The following is a 12,769-nucleotide window of genomic DNA, read 5'->3' on the forward strand; positions in this document are numbered from 1 at the left end:
GATAGCTTTTCCTTTCTATTGACTAGTACTAGAGTACTTAGTCTAACTCCTCATTTATGTGAAAGTATCACAAAATAAAGTAAACAGGAAAATATAATCATGTAAGTGTTATTGTCTTGGATTACCAGGACAAACACGACATCGCTGAAGCGAAAGATAGACCCTATGGAACATCCAAAGAGTGTCCCCTCATCCTCTGTAGCAGCAGGATGGAAGGAGGGTTAGTCCCTGTATCGATCTCTTGATGCAGATCGTCAACCTAATGATCCTCCGAAGATTCACATCTCATCCACTGTTGCAACAGTGGACAGAGGGATGGTTAGTCCCGTCACTGACTACTAAGTAAGTAACAACCTTAAACATTCGTAGACATTTATCGACCACTGGTGCTAATCAGTAGGGTTCGGAATGGTAAGTCCCGCCAAATCATCCCATTGAACTGGGATAGGAAAGGTAATTTACACAGTAAATACTAATAAATCATCCTCATAGTTCTAAGTACAAGTATCCAGGTAAGTAAATACAAGATAATGCACCTAAGTAACAGTATTCCTGTATAGTATTCATGTAATGTGTTCATGTAAGCGTAATCATGTATCAAGTAAGTATATGTAAACGTACTCAGGTATCATGTAATCAACTGTAATGTACTCATGTATCAGGTAATGTACTGGTATAGACTCATGAATGAACTGACTCTTGTGTGATTCCTTGTAATAGGAATAATGTTCTGTTTCTTCTAACTATCGCTATGATAATTAACTGGAAAGTAACTGGCTTTTCAAGTAGATTTATGCACCCTCGAAGCACCAGGGTGTGGGAAACTGAACGAAGGATGAAAACTATAATCTCTAACATAAAAATGAACATATGTGCATAAGTATAGTTTGATTCAAGAAGGTAAAACAATGGTTTTGTAAGATGTCTAGGAGTTTTGAACAATAATTTAGAGTGACTTGATGTCATTAAACATTTCAAAACTAATATTTTTGTTCTCAAAGTATTTTAAGATAGAAACCATTTCATGTGACACCTTTTGAAATATGTGAAATCTACTGAGTGAAAACACAGTTATAAAATACATAAGATTGATTTAATAACATACTATTTTCTACTTGTATTCCCCCCCCCCCATTAAAGCATTTAAAATCATTTAAAACATTGATTAAGGGGTATGAACTCACCTGTACTTGGTGATTGGGATGAACTGAACGGTATAGGATTGCTAGGTGTCAAGCGAGGACTTGTACACACACTACGATCCTAATGAACATATAATCACACATATATGCACTCAATTAGTCTTAAGTTACTAATTGATAAAGCTAAGACATCCTAGATATTATAAACACTTTATACAAGTGTTTTAAGCCCTGAGGATTGCATCTAAGCTATTGTGGGACAAGGAACTTGTGTTTAGGGTTCCAAAGGACCCCATATATGAGTTTACTCCTCATATACCAACACACATGGAGTTTACGATTGTAAACTCTTGAGTTTACGGCCGTAAACTCCCAACCATGGGTGTTTTGTGTGTTTTGAAGTTCCAAATAATTCCTAGAATTATTCTAACTTGGTGGTTAAATTCTTGGAAGGGTTTAAGGTCTAGAAATACTCCAATTGGGAGTTTACAGCCCTAAGGCCATTCCCCTTAGAGTTGACGGCCGTAAACTCTAAGTATGGTGTATTTTTGATGCTTTCAAGTCTCTTGCACTTGTGGTATAGGTTCTAGACTTTTATTCCAAGCATATGAAGACCATTGACACACTTTAGTGCCCCTTTAATGAGTTTACGGCCCATGAACCATGTCATGGCCGTAAAATCACTTTGAAATGTGATTTTGATGTGCTTTGGTCCTTAGATTAAGTGGGGAACAATTCCATGTAAAGGTCTAGGGCTTTAGGTGTCTTAATAACACCCTTTAGTCCATTTCTATGAAGTTTACGGCATAAGAAACACTTGGGCCGTAAACTCTCATTTGTTTGTGTTCTTTAATGTACTTAAGGCCTTAGATTTAATGGGAACTAGTCTTGATAAAAGTCTTAAAGCTTTAGTGGCCTTAAAACATCATTTTGAGTTCAAAAAGGGAGTTTACGGCCTAAGCAACTCTTGGGTCGTGAACTCCCAAACATGGGTGATTTATGGTTGTTTTCTTGTCCCTAACACACATACATATGAGTCTAAGGCAGTTGTATAACACAAAGGTCGGTTTTGGCTTTGTTTCGAGAGTTTACCGCCCAAGAACACCTTGGGGAGTAAACTCCTAGATCTAATGATTAACCATCTAAATCATGTTATAAGCACATAATGAGCATTCTAACACTACTAGAAAGAGTTACTCACGTTTTGGTATAAAAACCCGAAGATCTGTGAGAGAGAAAATGGCTTTTCTCTAGTTGGAAATGTGAATAATGAATCAATTTGGTTCAGAAATCTATTTATAGTCCTGAAATATTTTTGGCAGAAAATATTTTTATTCCTAAAATGATCTCTAATATAATAGAGTTTTGGAATAATAGTGTTGCACAAAACCCTAGTGCACCCACTCTCCTGATATTTCCTGAAGTGTAAACCCTGAATTACTCAAACTTACGCGAAAAGTCTGAAAATTAACTGTGACTGCTATAACTTCTATTGAAGTGATATAGTTTGTACATAATGGAAATTTCGGGTTGTCACATGGTAGATGAAAGGGGAACTAGTGGTTGTGTAAAAAGAGGAAATCAGACTTAATAAGGCAGAAAGAGTAAAGTTTAGAGCAAGGGTGTAATAAACCTTGCAAGTTTTACAATATTTGTAGAAACTTTTCTCTCATAAGCCTAAATAAACTGATGTAACCGCCGATGATAATGTAATGTCCCAAAAATACGAGCCAAAAATTTCATTTTTAAAACACATAATTAGCAAAACATTAGAAATAAAACATTCACCGATCATATTATTCCATCAAAGATGTGCGTGTCTGGAAACCAGTTTATAAAAAAAACATAATAACGTCAAAGTACAAATCCCCAGGAAGATCTCATAGTGCGGAATACAAAGCGTGTGTGTGATGTGTCGCTACCGCGCTAGCTCCTTCCCCTTCGAAGAAGAGGTACCTGAAACCAAAACTAAAAACTGTAAGCACGAAGCTTAGTGAGTTCCGCCATCAAACCACATACCATACAATCGCATATCATACATACTGTCGGGCAATTTTGGGGTGCTCGACCTACCTGGTACGGCCATTCTGGGGTGCCGACCTACCCGTGTCAAGCCGTTGTGGGGTGCTCACTACCCATGTCAAGCCATTCTGGGGTGCTGACTACCCATCGGTCCTAACAACCGATCCTCGGGGACTATTTCACCCCCTACTGCTCCTATCACATATATCATAATATAGCATATAAACATATCATCACATACTATCAGACATAACTGGGGTATCTGACCTACCCTTCGGTCCTAACAACCGAACTCTAGTACCATCACATATACATATCATGCCAGCATTTAACATATCAGGTAGTAGCAAACCTAGATGATATCACAAAGACAATCATCTAACCTATAACTCCTAGTAGTTGGCCGGCATTGTAGCCGTAGACCCACCGCTACTGGAAGGTAACTCACCTCGAAAAGTAGCTACGAAAAGTCTGACTACTAGACGTCTGGCTGCTGCACCGGTAATCCTCTGGCTACAAATCCATAAACATAGATTAGCCACTGATAAATACCCTTGGTCAATTGACTGACCCAACCCAGGTCCAAGTCAACTCCTTGGTCAAAGTCAACTTCCAGTTGACTAGACTCGCCGAGTCGTGGCACAGACTCGTCGACTCCTTCTAATACTAACCCGATCCTACTCGCCATGTCCCTCTTCCCACTCACCGAGTCACTCTTAACTCACCACTTAGGACTTATAGAACCGACTCGTGGTCCGACTCGCCGAGTCCCACGAGCAGACCTCCTACTCGCTTCCAAATCATCATCAGAGCATCCCTTAAGAGGATTTGGAGTTCTGGGACTATTGCTACACGTTAAATTGCTAATTTCGCGTGCAGATACGAAGGGTTGGACCTTCAACACTTAAACCCCTCTTTCTCAGTGAAAGTTCATATGACTCGCCAAGTTTGAAGAACAATTCGTCGAGTTCCAGGCAATCTTCATAGGACTCGCCGAGTTGTTGATCCAACTCGCCGAGTCTAAGACCATCTTCATGGAACTCGCCAAGTTCCACTTTGGGACTCGCCGAGTCCCTTCAACCCACTTCCCATACAGACCAAATTTGAGACATGCAACGCTTCAAAACCATAGATCCATGCTCCTAGGGCATGCTTATCACGTAAAGTTGAAAACTTTACGTGCATGCATGGCCCTATAAGATCAAGAAGGCAAATCCAAGCTCTTTAAGAGGTCATACACTCAAAAGGGACCTCAATAACTCCAACCATAGAGACTTTATACTTCTAAGATGTCCATAAGATCCCAATCCGAAGTCCTTTCAGAACTTAGAGCATAATACATGGAACTTGAGGTTTTAAGGCTTGAGAACCACTAATTTGGGACAAAAAGGGGATCTAATGAACTAGAGATCAAGGTAATAACTTTTCTACCTGAATGGATGCTCCTCACAATGTAGATTTCGGATCTACTTCCCCTTCTTGCACACTTCAACCTCCTCTTCCTTCCTCTAAGCTCCAAACCTTTGCCACAAAGCCAAAATCACTCTCAAGAACAATACGGGGGCTATGGTTTCTTTCTACAGCTCTCTGGAAGTGTTAGGGACAAAGGAGGCCAAGTTAGAGCATTTAAATAAGGTGCAGACACCCGAATTAGGGTTTTTGTCCAAACAGGGTCTACTCGCCAAGTCCGGGGACCGACTTGCCGAGTCTAAAGTCAAACCCTGCGCCTTATCCCGCTCCTACTCGGCGAGTTGGTCCTTCAACTCGCCGAGTCCATGGCAAAAATGCACAAAATTAAAATATTATACACAAGGAGTACGTACCAGGAACCAGGTGCTACAAATCTCCCCCACTTATTTTAGACTTCGTCCTCGAAGTATGTTGCTCGATCCTGGAACAACTCGGGGTAGTGCTCCATCATCTCTTCCACCGGCTTCCAAGTCCACTCTGATCCCTTCCGGTGCTGCCATTGCACCTTTACAAGTTCCACCCTCTTGTTCCTTATATCCTTCGACTTCCTGTCGAGGATTGCCACAGGCCGCTCGATGTAATTCAGGCTGTCGTCAACCTGTATATCCTCCAGCGGCACCACTGCCGAATCATCCACTAGGCACTTCTGCAGTTGGGAGACATGGAAGGTGCTATGGATCTGACTGACCTCGGCTAGTAGATCCAGCCTATATGCCACCTTGCCCACCCAGGCCATAACCCTGAACAGACCAACGAATCTTGGGCCCAACTTGCCCCGCTTCTTGAATCAAATGACGCCTTTCCAAGGCAACAATTTCAGGAGAACCATATCCCCGACTTGGAACTCCAGGTCTGATCGACGCTTGTCAGCGTAACTTTTCTGCTGACTCTGTGCAGTTTGAAGCCTGCTTCGAACCTGCTGGATTTTCTCGGTTGTCTTGAGCACCACCTCGGTGCTCCCCATGACCCTCTGGACAACTTCACCACAACATATGGGGGTCCTGCACTTCCTTCCGTACAACATCTCGAATGGGGGACGGTCAATACTCGTGTGGTAGCTGTTTTTGTACGAGAACTCAGCCAAGGGAAGATAGGTATCCTAACTACCACCAAAGTCTAGCACGCAAGCCCGCAACATATCCTCCAATGTCTAGATGGTCCGCTCGCTCTGACCATCCATCTGCGGGTGAAAGGCGGTGCTAAAATGCAGACGAGTGCCGAACTCATCATGAAACTTCTTCCAAAACCTGGAAGTGAACCGCACATCTCGATCTAATATCACTGAAACTGGCACCCCGTGCCGCGCCACTATCTCCCTGATGTAGATATCGGCCAACTTCTCGGCCGAGATACTCTCCTGAATCGGAATAAAATGGGCACTCTTGGTCAACCGATCCACGATGACCCAAATCGAATCTACTCCACGTGCCGTCCTGGGAAGCTTTGTGATAATATCCTCCCATTTCCATAACGGGATATCCAACGGCTGCATCTTGTCGTGCGGTCTCTGATGCTAGGCCTTGACCTTCCTGTAGGTCAAACACCGCTCGACGTACCACGCCGCATCCTGCTTCATGCAGGGCCACCAATAGTCTAGACGAAGATCTCGATACATCTTCGTCGCCCCTGGATGAATAGAGAATCGGGATTTGTGCGCCTCCTCCATCAAGATCTGGCGCATGCCTCCGTGATACGGCACCCACACCCTATGGTGTAGTCTCAATAACCCTCGACTATCATAATCGAAGGAGGTGACTTGACCCACTATTCGCTCACTTTTCCAATGCTCCTCCTTCATAGCCTCCTGCTGAGCTTCCCGAATCTGCTCTAACAGTGGAGTCACCACCGTTATCCTCGTACACATATCCCTGATCAGTGCTGCCTTACGGCTAAGCGCATCGGCCACCACGTTGGCCTTCCCCGGGTGATAAAGGATCTCTCAATCATAATCCTTCACCACGTCCGACCACCGACGCTGCCTCATGTTTAGATTCGGCTGATCCATGAGGTACCTCAAACTATTGTGGTTTGTGTAAATGGTACATCGAACCCCGTAGAGGTAATGCCGCCAAATCTTGAGGGCGAAGACCACCGCCCCTAACTCTAAATCATGTGACGCGTAATTCGCCTCGTGAGGTTTCAGCTGCCTCGAGGCATAAGCAATGACGTGTCCCCTCTGCATCAATATTGCCCCTAAGCCTGAGATAGACGCATCGCAGAATACCACAAAATCCTCTACACCGTCAGGCAGAGCTAAGATTGGTGCCTCGCACAATCTCTGCCTCAGAATCTCGAACGTTGCCTGCTGCTCAGGCCCCCATCGAAAGACCACGGCTTTCCTAGTCAACCGTGTCAGGGGTACGGCTATCTTGGATAAATCTTGAATGAATCTCCGATAGTAGCCTGCTAATCCGAGGAAACTCCAAATCTCAGATGGAGACTTCGGAACCTCCCATCTCATCACGGCCTCCACCTTGCCGGGTCCACTGAAACTCGTTCTGGTTGACGAGGTGCCCAAGAAATTGCACCTCGCGCAACCAAAACTCACATTTGGAGAACTTGGCGTACAAGCTCTCCCTCCTCAAGGTCTCCAAAACCTCTCTCAGGTGCTCCTCATACTCCTCCTGCATCTTGGAATAAACCAAGATGTCATCAATGAAAACTATCACAGACCGATCCAACATCGGTCTACATACGCGGTTCATGAGGTCCATGAACACGACAGGGGCATTGGTGAGTCCAAACGGCATTACCACGAACTCATAATGGCCATAACGTGTCCGAAATGCGGTCTTCTGTACATCCTCCTCTCTGACCCTCATATGATGATAACCTGAACGCAAATCGATCTCGGAGAACCAAGATGCCCCCTGTAACTGATCAAAGAGGTCATCAATCCTCGGGAGTGGGTAACGGTTCTTCACCATCGCCTTATTCAGCTCCCGGGTATCCATAACGTATGCGAAATATCCCGTGCAACCCTGTTGAAGGTAGCGCCTAGCTCTCGCTGCTGAACATACTGTGGGTCCATGCTATGGCCTCTTGCCGTGGATCACCAACTCTCCCCCACTTGGGGTCCTGACCCGCACTAACTGCTGTGCGCAATCTATCACCTCCCCATTAGGGCTCAACCAATCCATGCCTATAATCACCATGTTCCCCCGCAAAGGGATGGGAACCAAATCCACCAAATAACGCTCCTCAAATAACCTTAGGACACAATCCCTGAATACTGCCGACGCTCGCACCGAACTATCATCGGCAATCTCTACCTCTAAAGGGATGCCCGAAGACTCCGTAAACCTCTTGCTAAGCGCAAGGGAAACAAATGATCGGGTGGCACCCGAGTCAAACCACACCTGAATAGTAATATCGTTCACATGGAACGATCCTAATGCATATACACAGAGCACATATCAATATCATAACATCATAAAAAAATAAGATAGAGGGAAAGAGTCATACCCGTCATCACATCGGGTGCGGCACGAGCCTCCTCTGTAGTCAGCTGAAACGCCCGACTCCTCACTGCTGGAGCCTCTGCCTTGCCCTGTCGGCCATCTGTAATCCGCAGGGTAGTTGGAGCTGGCGCCTTAACTGGCGCAAATGTTGTCAACTGGGGGCAATTGGCCTTCTTGTTGCCCCTCTGGTTGCACTGAAAGCACAGCAACTCATACGTCTTTATCACAGGTGCAGGGGCGGTACAATCCCTGCTGAAATGCCCCGTCCTACCGCACTTATAGCAGCCCGACGATCCCAGCCTACATGCCCCCTCATGAGGCCTGCCGCATTTCTTGCAGTGGCTCGGTCCTGACTGGCCTTTCGGTCTACCCTCTGGTCCTTTGGGATTCTTCCCTAAAGCCCCTCCTTCCTGTCCCTCCTCTGTCTTCCTCTTCCAGATGTGCTCCAAATCTATCTCTCTCTCCCTCGCCCTAGCAATCATAGAGTCCAAGGTAGGGCAAGCTGAAAAACTGACATGCTCTGGAATATCAGCGCAGAGCATGTCATGGTAGCCGGTCCTCCTCATGCCCTCATCTCTCGCGTACTGGGGCACCAGCAACGCCCTCTCTCGGAACTTGGCGGTGATCTCCGCCACAGTCTCCGCCGTCTGTCTCATATCCAAGAACTCCCTGGCCAGCTGCTGAAGCTCGACAGCCGGCGCGAACTCTACCCTAAACCTAGTCGCGAAGTCCGACCGAGTCATAGCCTCGACAGCCGAGGCTCCCAACGAGTCACCCACAGACTCCCACCAATCCCTAGCTCGATCTCGTAAACACCCTACCGCAAACCTCACCTTCGACCCCTCCGGGCAAAAGCTAATCATCTGTGCAGACTCAATATCTGTAATCTATCATGTGGCTGCTATGGGGTCCTTCGCTCCGTGAAAATCCAGCGCACCACTGCCCCAGAAGTCCTTGAAGGACAGAGTACGAGATCCCGACTGGCCAGATGCCATGTCGCTCCTGAATGCCCTAAGGCGATCCTCCATCAACTCCAATATCCCTTCCTTGATCGACCCAAAGATAATGGGGGTCGACTCAAGGATGCCTCTGGTGATCTCGGACGCGATGAAATCGTGTAGCCCCTCATCCACCGGCTCGGAACCTGATCCCGCACCTGATCCCTCTCCTGAACTGCCAACTGCTGGTCTAGGGCGCAATACCACCATTCTGAAACACAACATTAAAAAAAACGTCAGGAACACTAATATATCTCGAGGAATCACTACTACCACAAGTTTCTTGGTCTCATCTCAGCTTTCCTTGATTCGAGTACAGATCCTCTGCTTCCAATAGTACGGGCCCATGCTACCTTCCACATATATTCGTACTTTCCTCAAGTACTGCCTTGACTCCACTAAGTCACTATTACTGCTAATAATTTCTACTACTCCCATCCTAGGCTTGCCCTAGGGAATCCTCTGACTATACCCGACCTAGTCCTCAACTGTTGAAGTCCTCCTTGTGATGCCAATTAGCCATCACCTGAACACCATCACATGCGGCAAGGCTCAGATAATCCTTCAAGTAAAAGTCTCGTCCCTACCACGGTTAGACTCAGACAAGAGCTGCACAATAGGGCCAATTCTAGCACTCTGAGATTGTTCAACCCTATTCGCATGTGACGTGACGCATTCACCTAATGACTAACTCCCATCACTTAGAGTCCCACAAAGCACAAATAAAGCAGCATTCTGACATAGGAGACTACTCAAGCAATTCCATCCTCATAATGGGAAACTGTACTAGCTTACAATCCTAAGCTCATGCTATCAGGTATAACCTAGACAGGCTATCCTACTTCTGTCTACTCAATCCTAGCATGCAATTTTCATACACTGAAGCACATAAGGCAAGAACACAAGGCATCACTCCTAGATCCTTAGTCCTATTCTACCATGATGTTCTACTGAAACTGATAAACATAACATAAGCTGGTATGGGTACTTTGGGAAATGCTTACTTGAGCTCGGCCGGTCGCGCCCACCACACTTCGTTCTTTCTTAAAACCCTTTACTTAGCCTTTTAGAAAACATTTTTTTTTCAAAATCTTTTAAATCCCTCAATTTGAGTTCAAACACCCCCGAAGGTGTGTCTGAATCCCTCAAACCAGGGCTCTGATACCAACTTGTAACGTCCCAAAAATACGAGCCAAAAAATTCATTTTTAAAACACATAATTAGCAAAACATTAGAAATAAAACATTCACCGATCATATCATTCCATCAAAGATGTGCGTGTCAGGAAACCAGTTTATAAAAAAACCTAACAACGTCAGAGTAAAAATCCCCAGGAAGATCTCATAGTGCGGAATACAAAGCGTGTGTGTGATGTGCCGCTACCGCGCCAGCTCCTTCCCCTTCGAAGAAGAGGTACCTGAAATCAAAACTGAAAACTGTAAGCACGAAGCTTAGTGAGTTCCGCCATCAAACCACATACCATACAATCGCTTATCGTACATACTATCGGGCAATTCTGGGGTGCTCGACCTACCTGGTACGGCCATTCTAGAGTGCCGACCTACCCGTGTCAAGCCGTTCTGGGGTGCTCAGTACCCATGTCAAGCCATTCTGGGGTGCTGACTACCCATCGGTCCTAACAACCGATCCTCGAGGACTATTTCACCCCCTACTGCTCCTATCACATATATCATAATATAGCATATAAACATATCATCACATACTGTCAGACATAACTGGGGTATCTGACCTACCCTTCGGTCCTAACAACCGAACTCTAGTACTATCACATATACATATCATGGCAGCATATAACATATCAGGTAGTAGCAAACCTAGATGATATCACAAAGACAATCATCTAACCTACAACTCCTAGTAGTTGGCCGGCATTGTTGCCCTAGACCCACCGCTACTGGAAGGTAACTCACCTCGAAAAGTAGCTACCAAAAGTCTGACTGCTAGACGTCTGGCAGCTGCACCGGTAATCCTCTGGCTACAAATCCATAAACATAGATTAGCCACTGATAAATACCCTTGGTCAATTGACTGACCAAACCCAGGTCCAAGTCAACTCCTTGGTCAAAGTCAACTTCCAGTTGACTGGACTCGCCGAGTCGTGGCATAGACTCACCGAGTCCTTCTCCTACTAACCCGATCCTACTCGCCAGGTCCCTCTTCCCACTCACCGAGTCACTCTTAACTCACCACTCGGGACTTATAGAACCGACTCGTGGTCCGACTCGTCGTGTCCAAGAACAACTCGTCGAGTCCCACAAGCAGACCTCCTACTCGCTTCCAAATCCTCATTAGAGCATCCCTTAAGAGGATTTGGAGTTCTGGGACTATTGCTACACGTTAAATTGCTAATTTCCTGTGCAGATATGAAGGGTTGGACCTTCAACACTTAAACCCCTCTTTCTCAGTGAAAGTTCATATGACTTACCGAGTTTGAAGAACAACTCGTCGAGTTCTAGACAATCTTCATAGGACTCGCCGAGTTGTTCATCCAACTCGCCGAGTCTAAGACTATCTTCATGGAACTCGCCGAGTTCCACTTTGGGACTCGTCGAGTCCCTTCGACCCACTTCCCATACAGACCAAATCTGAGATATGCAACGCTTCGAAACCATAGATCGATGCTCTGAAGGCATGCTTATCACGTAAAGTTGCAAACTTTACGTGCATGCATGGCCTTATAAGATCAAGAATGCAAATGCAAGCTCTATAAGAGGTCATACACTCAATAGGGACCTCAATAACTCCAACCACAGAGACTTTATACTTCTAAGATGTCCATAAGATCCCAATCCGAAGTCCTTTCAGAACTTAGAGCATAATACATGGAGTTTGAGGTTTTACGACTTGAAAACCACTACTTTGGGACAAAAAGCGGATCTAATGAACTAGAAATCAAGGTAAGAACTTTTCTACCTGAATGGATGCTCCTCACAGTGTAGATTCCGGATCTATTTCCCCTTCTTGCACACTTCAACCTCCTCTTCCTTCCTCTAAGCTCCAAACCTTCTCCACAAAGCCAAAATCACTCTCAAGAACAATATGGGGCTAGGGTTTCTTTCTACAGCTCTCTGGAAGTGTTAGGGACGAAGGAAGCCATGTTAGAGCGTTTAAATAGGGTACAAACACCCGAATTAGGGTTTTTTTCCAAACAGGGTCTACTCGCCGAGTCTGGGGACCGACTCACCGAGTCCAAAGTTCAAACCCCGCGCCTTATCCCGCTCCTACTTGGCGAGTTGGTCCTTCAACTCGCCGAGTCCAAGGCAAAAATGCACAAAATTAAAATATTATACACAAGGAGTACGTACCAGGAACTAGGTGCTACAGATAATATGAAGCATATATTATAGTAATTATTGTGTTATCCCCTATGTTTAACACTTTAAAGAATATTTAAAGTGTTTAAAATACTTCACAAAACTCATAATATTTCTAAACATTTATAATAGGCACTAAAACAAAATTCCTAGAAGGAGTAGCGCTCGATTAAACATTAATCAGCAACCATAACCACAACAACAACAACCACCATCACTAGAAACAAAGAAGGAGTAACGCTCGATGAAACATTAATCAGCAACCAGAACCACAACAACAACCACCACCACTAGAAAAAAAACACTCCAATAACTGCATCAGAACTAGAAGAAATTATAGC

Source organism: Lactuca saligna, chromosome 1, assembly GCF_052625555.1.
Source record: "Lactuca saligna cultivar CGN05327 chromosome 1, ASM5262555v1, whole genome shotgun sequence".
In the NCBI taxonomy this organism is placed as follows: Eukaryota; Viridiplantae; Streptophyta; class Magnoliopsida; order Asterales; family Asteraceae; genus Lactuca; species Lactuca saligna.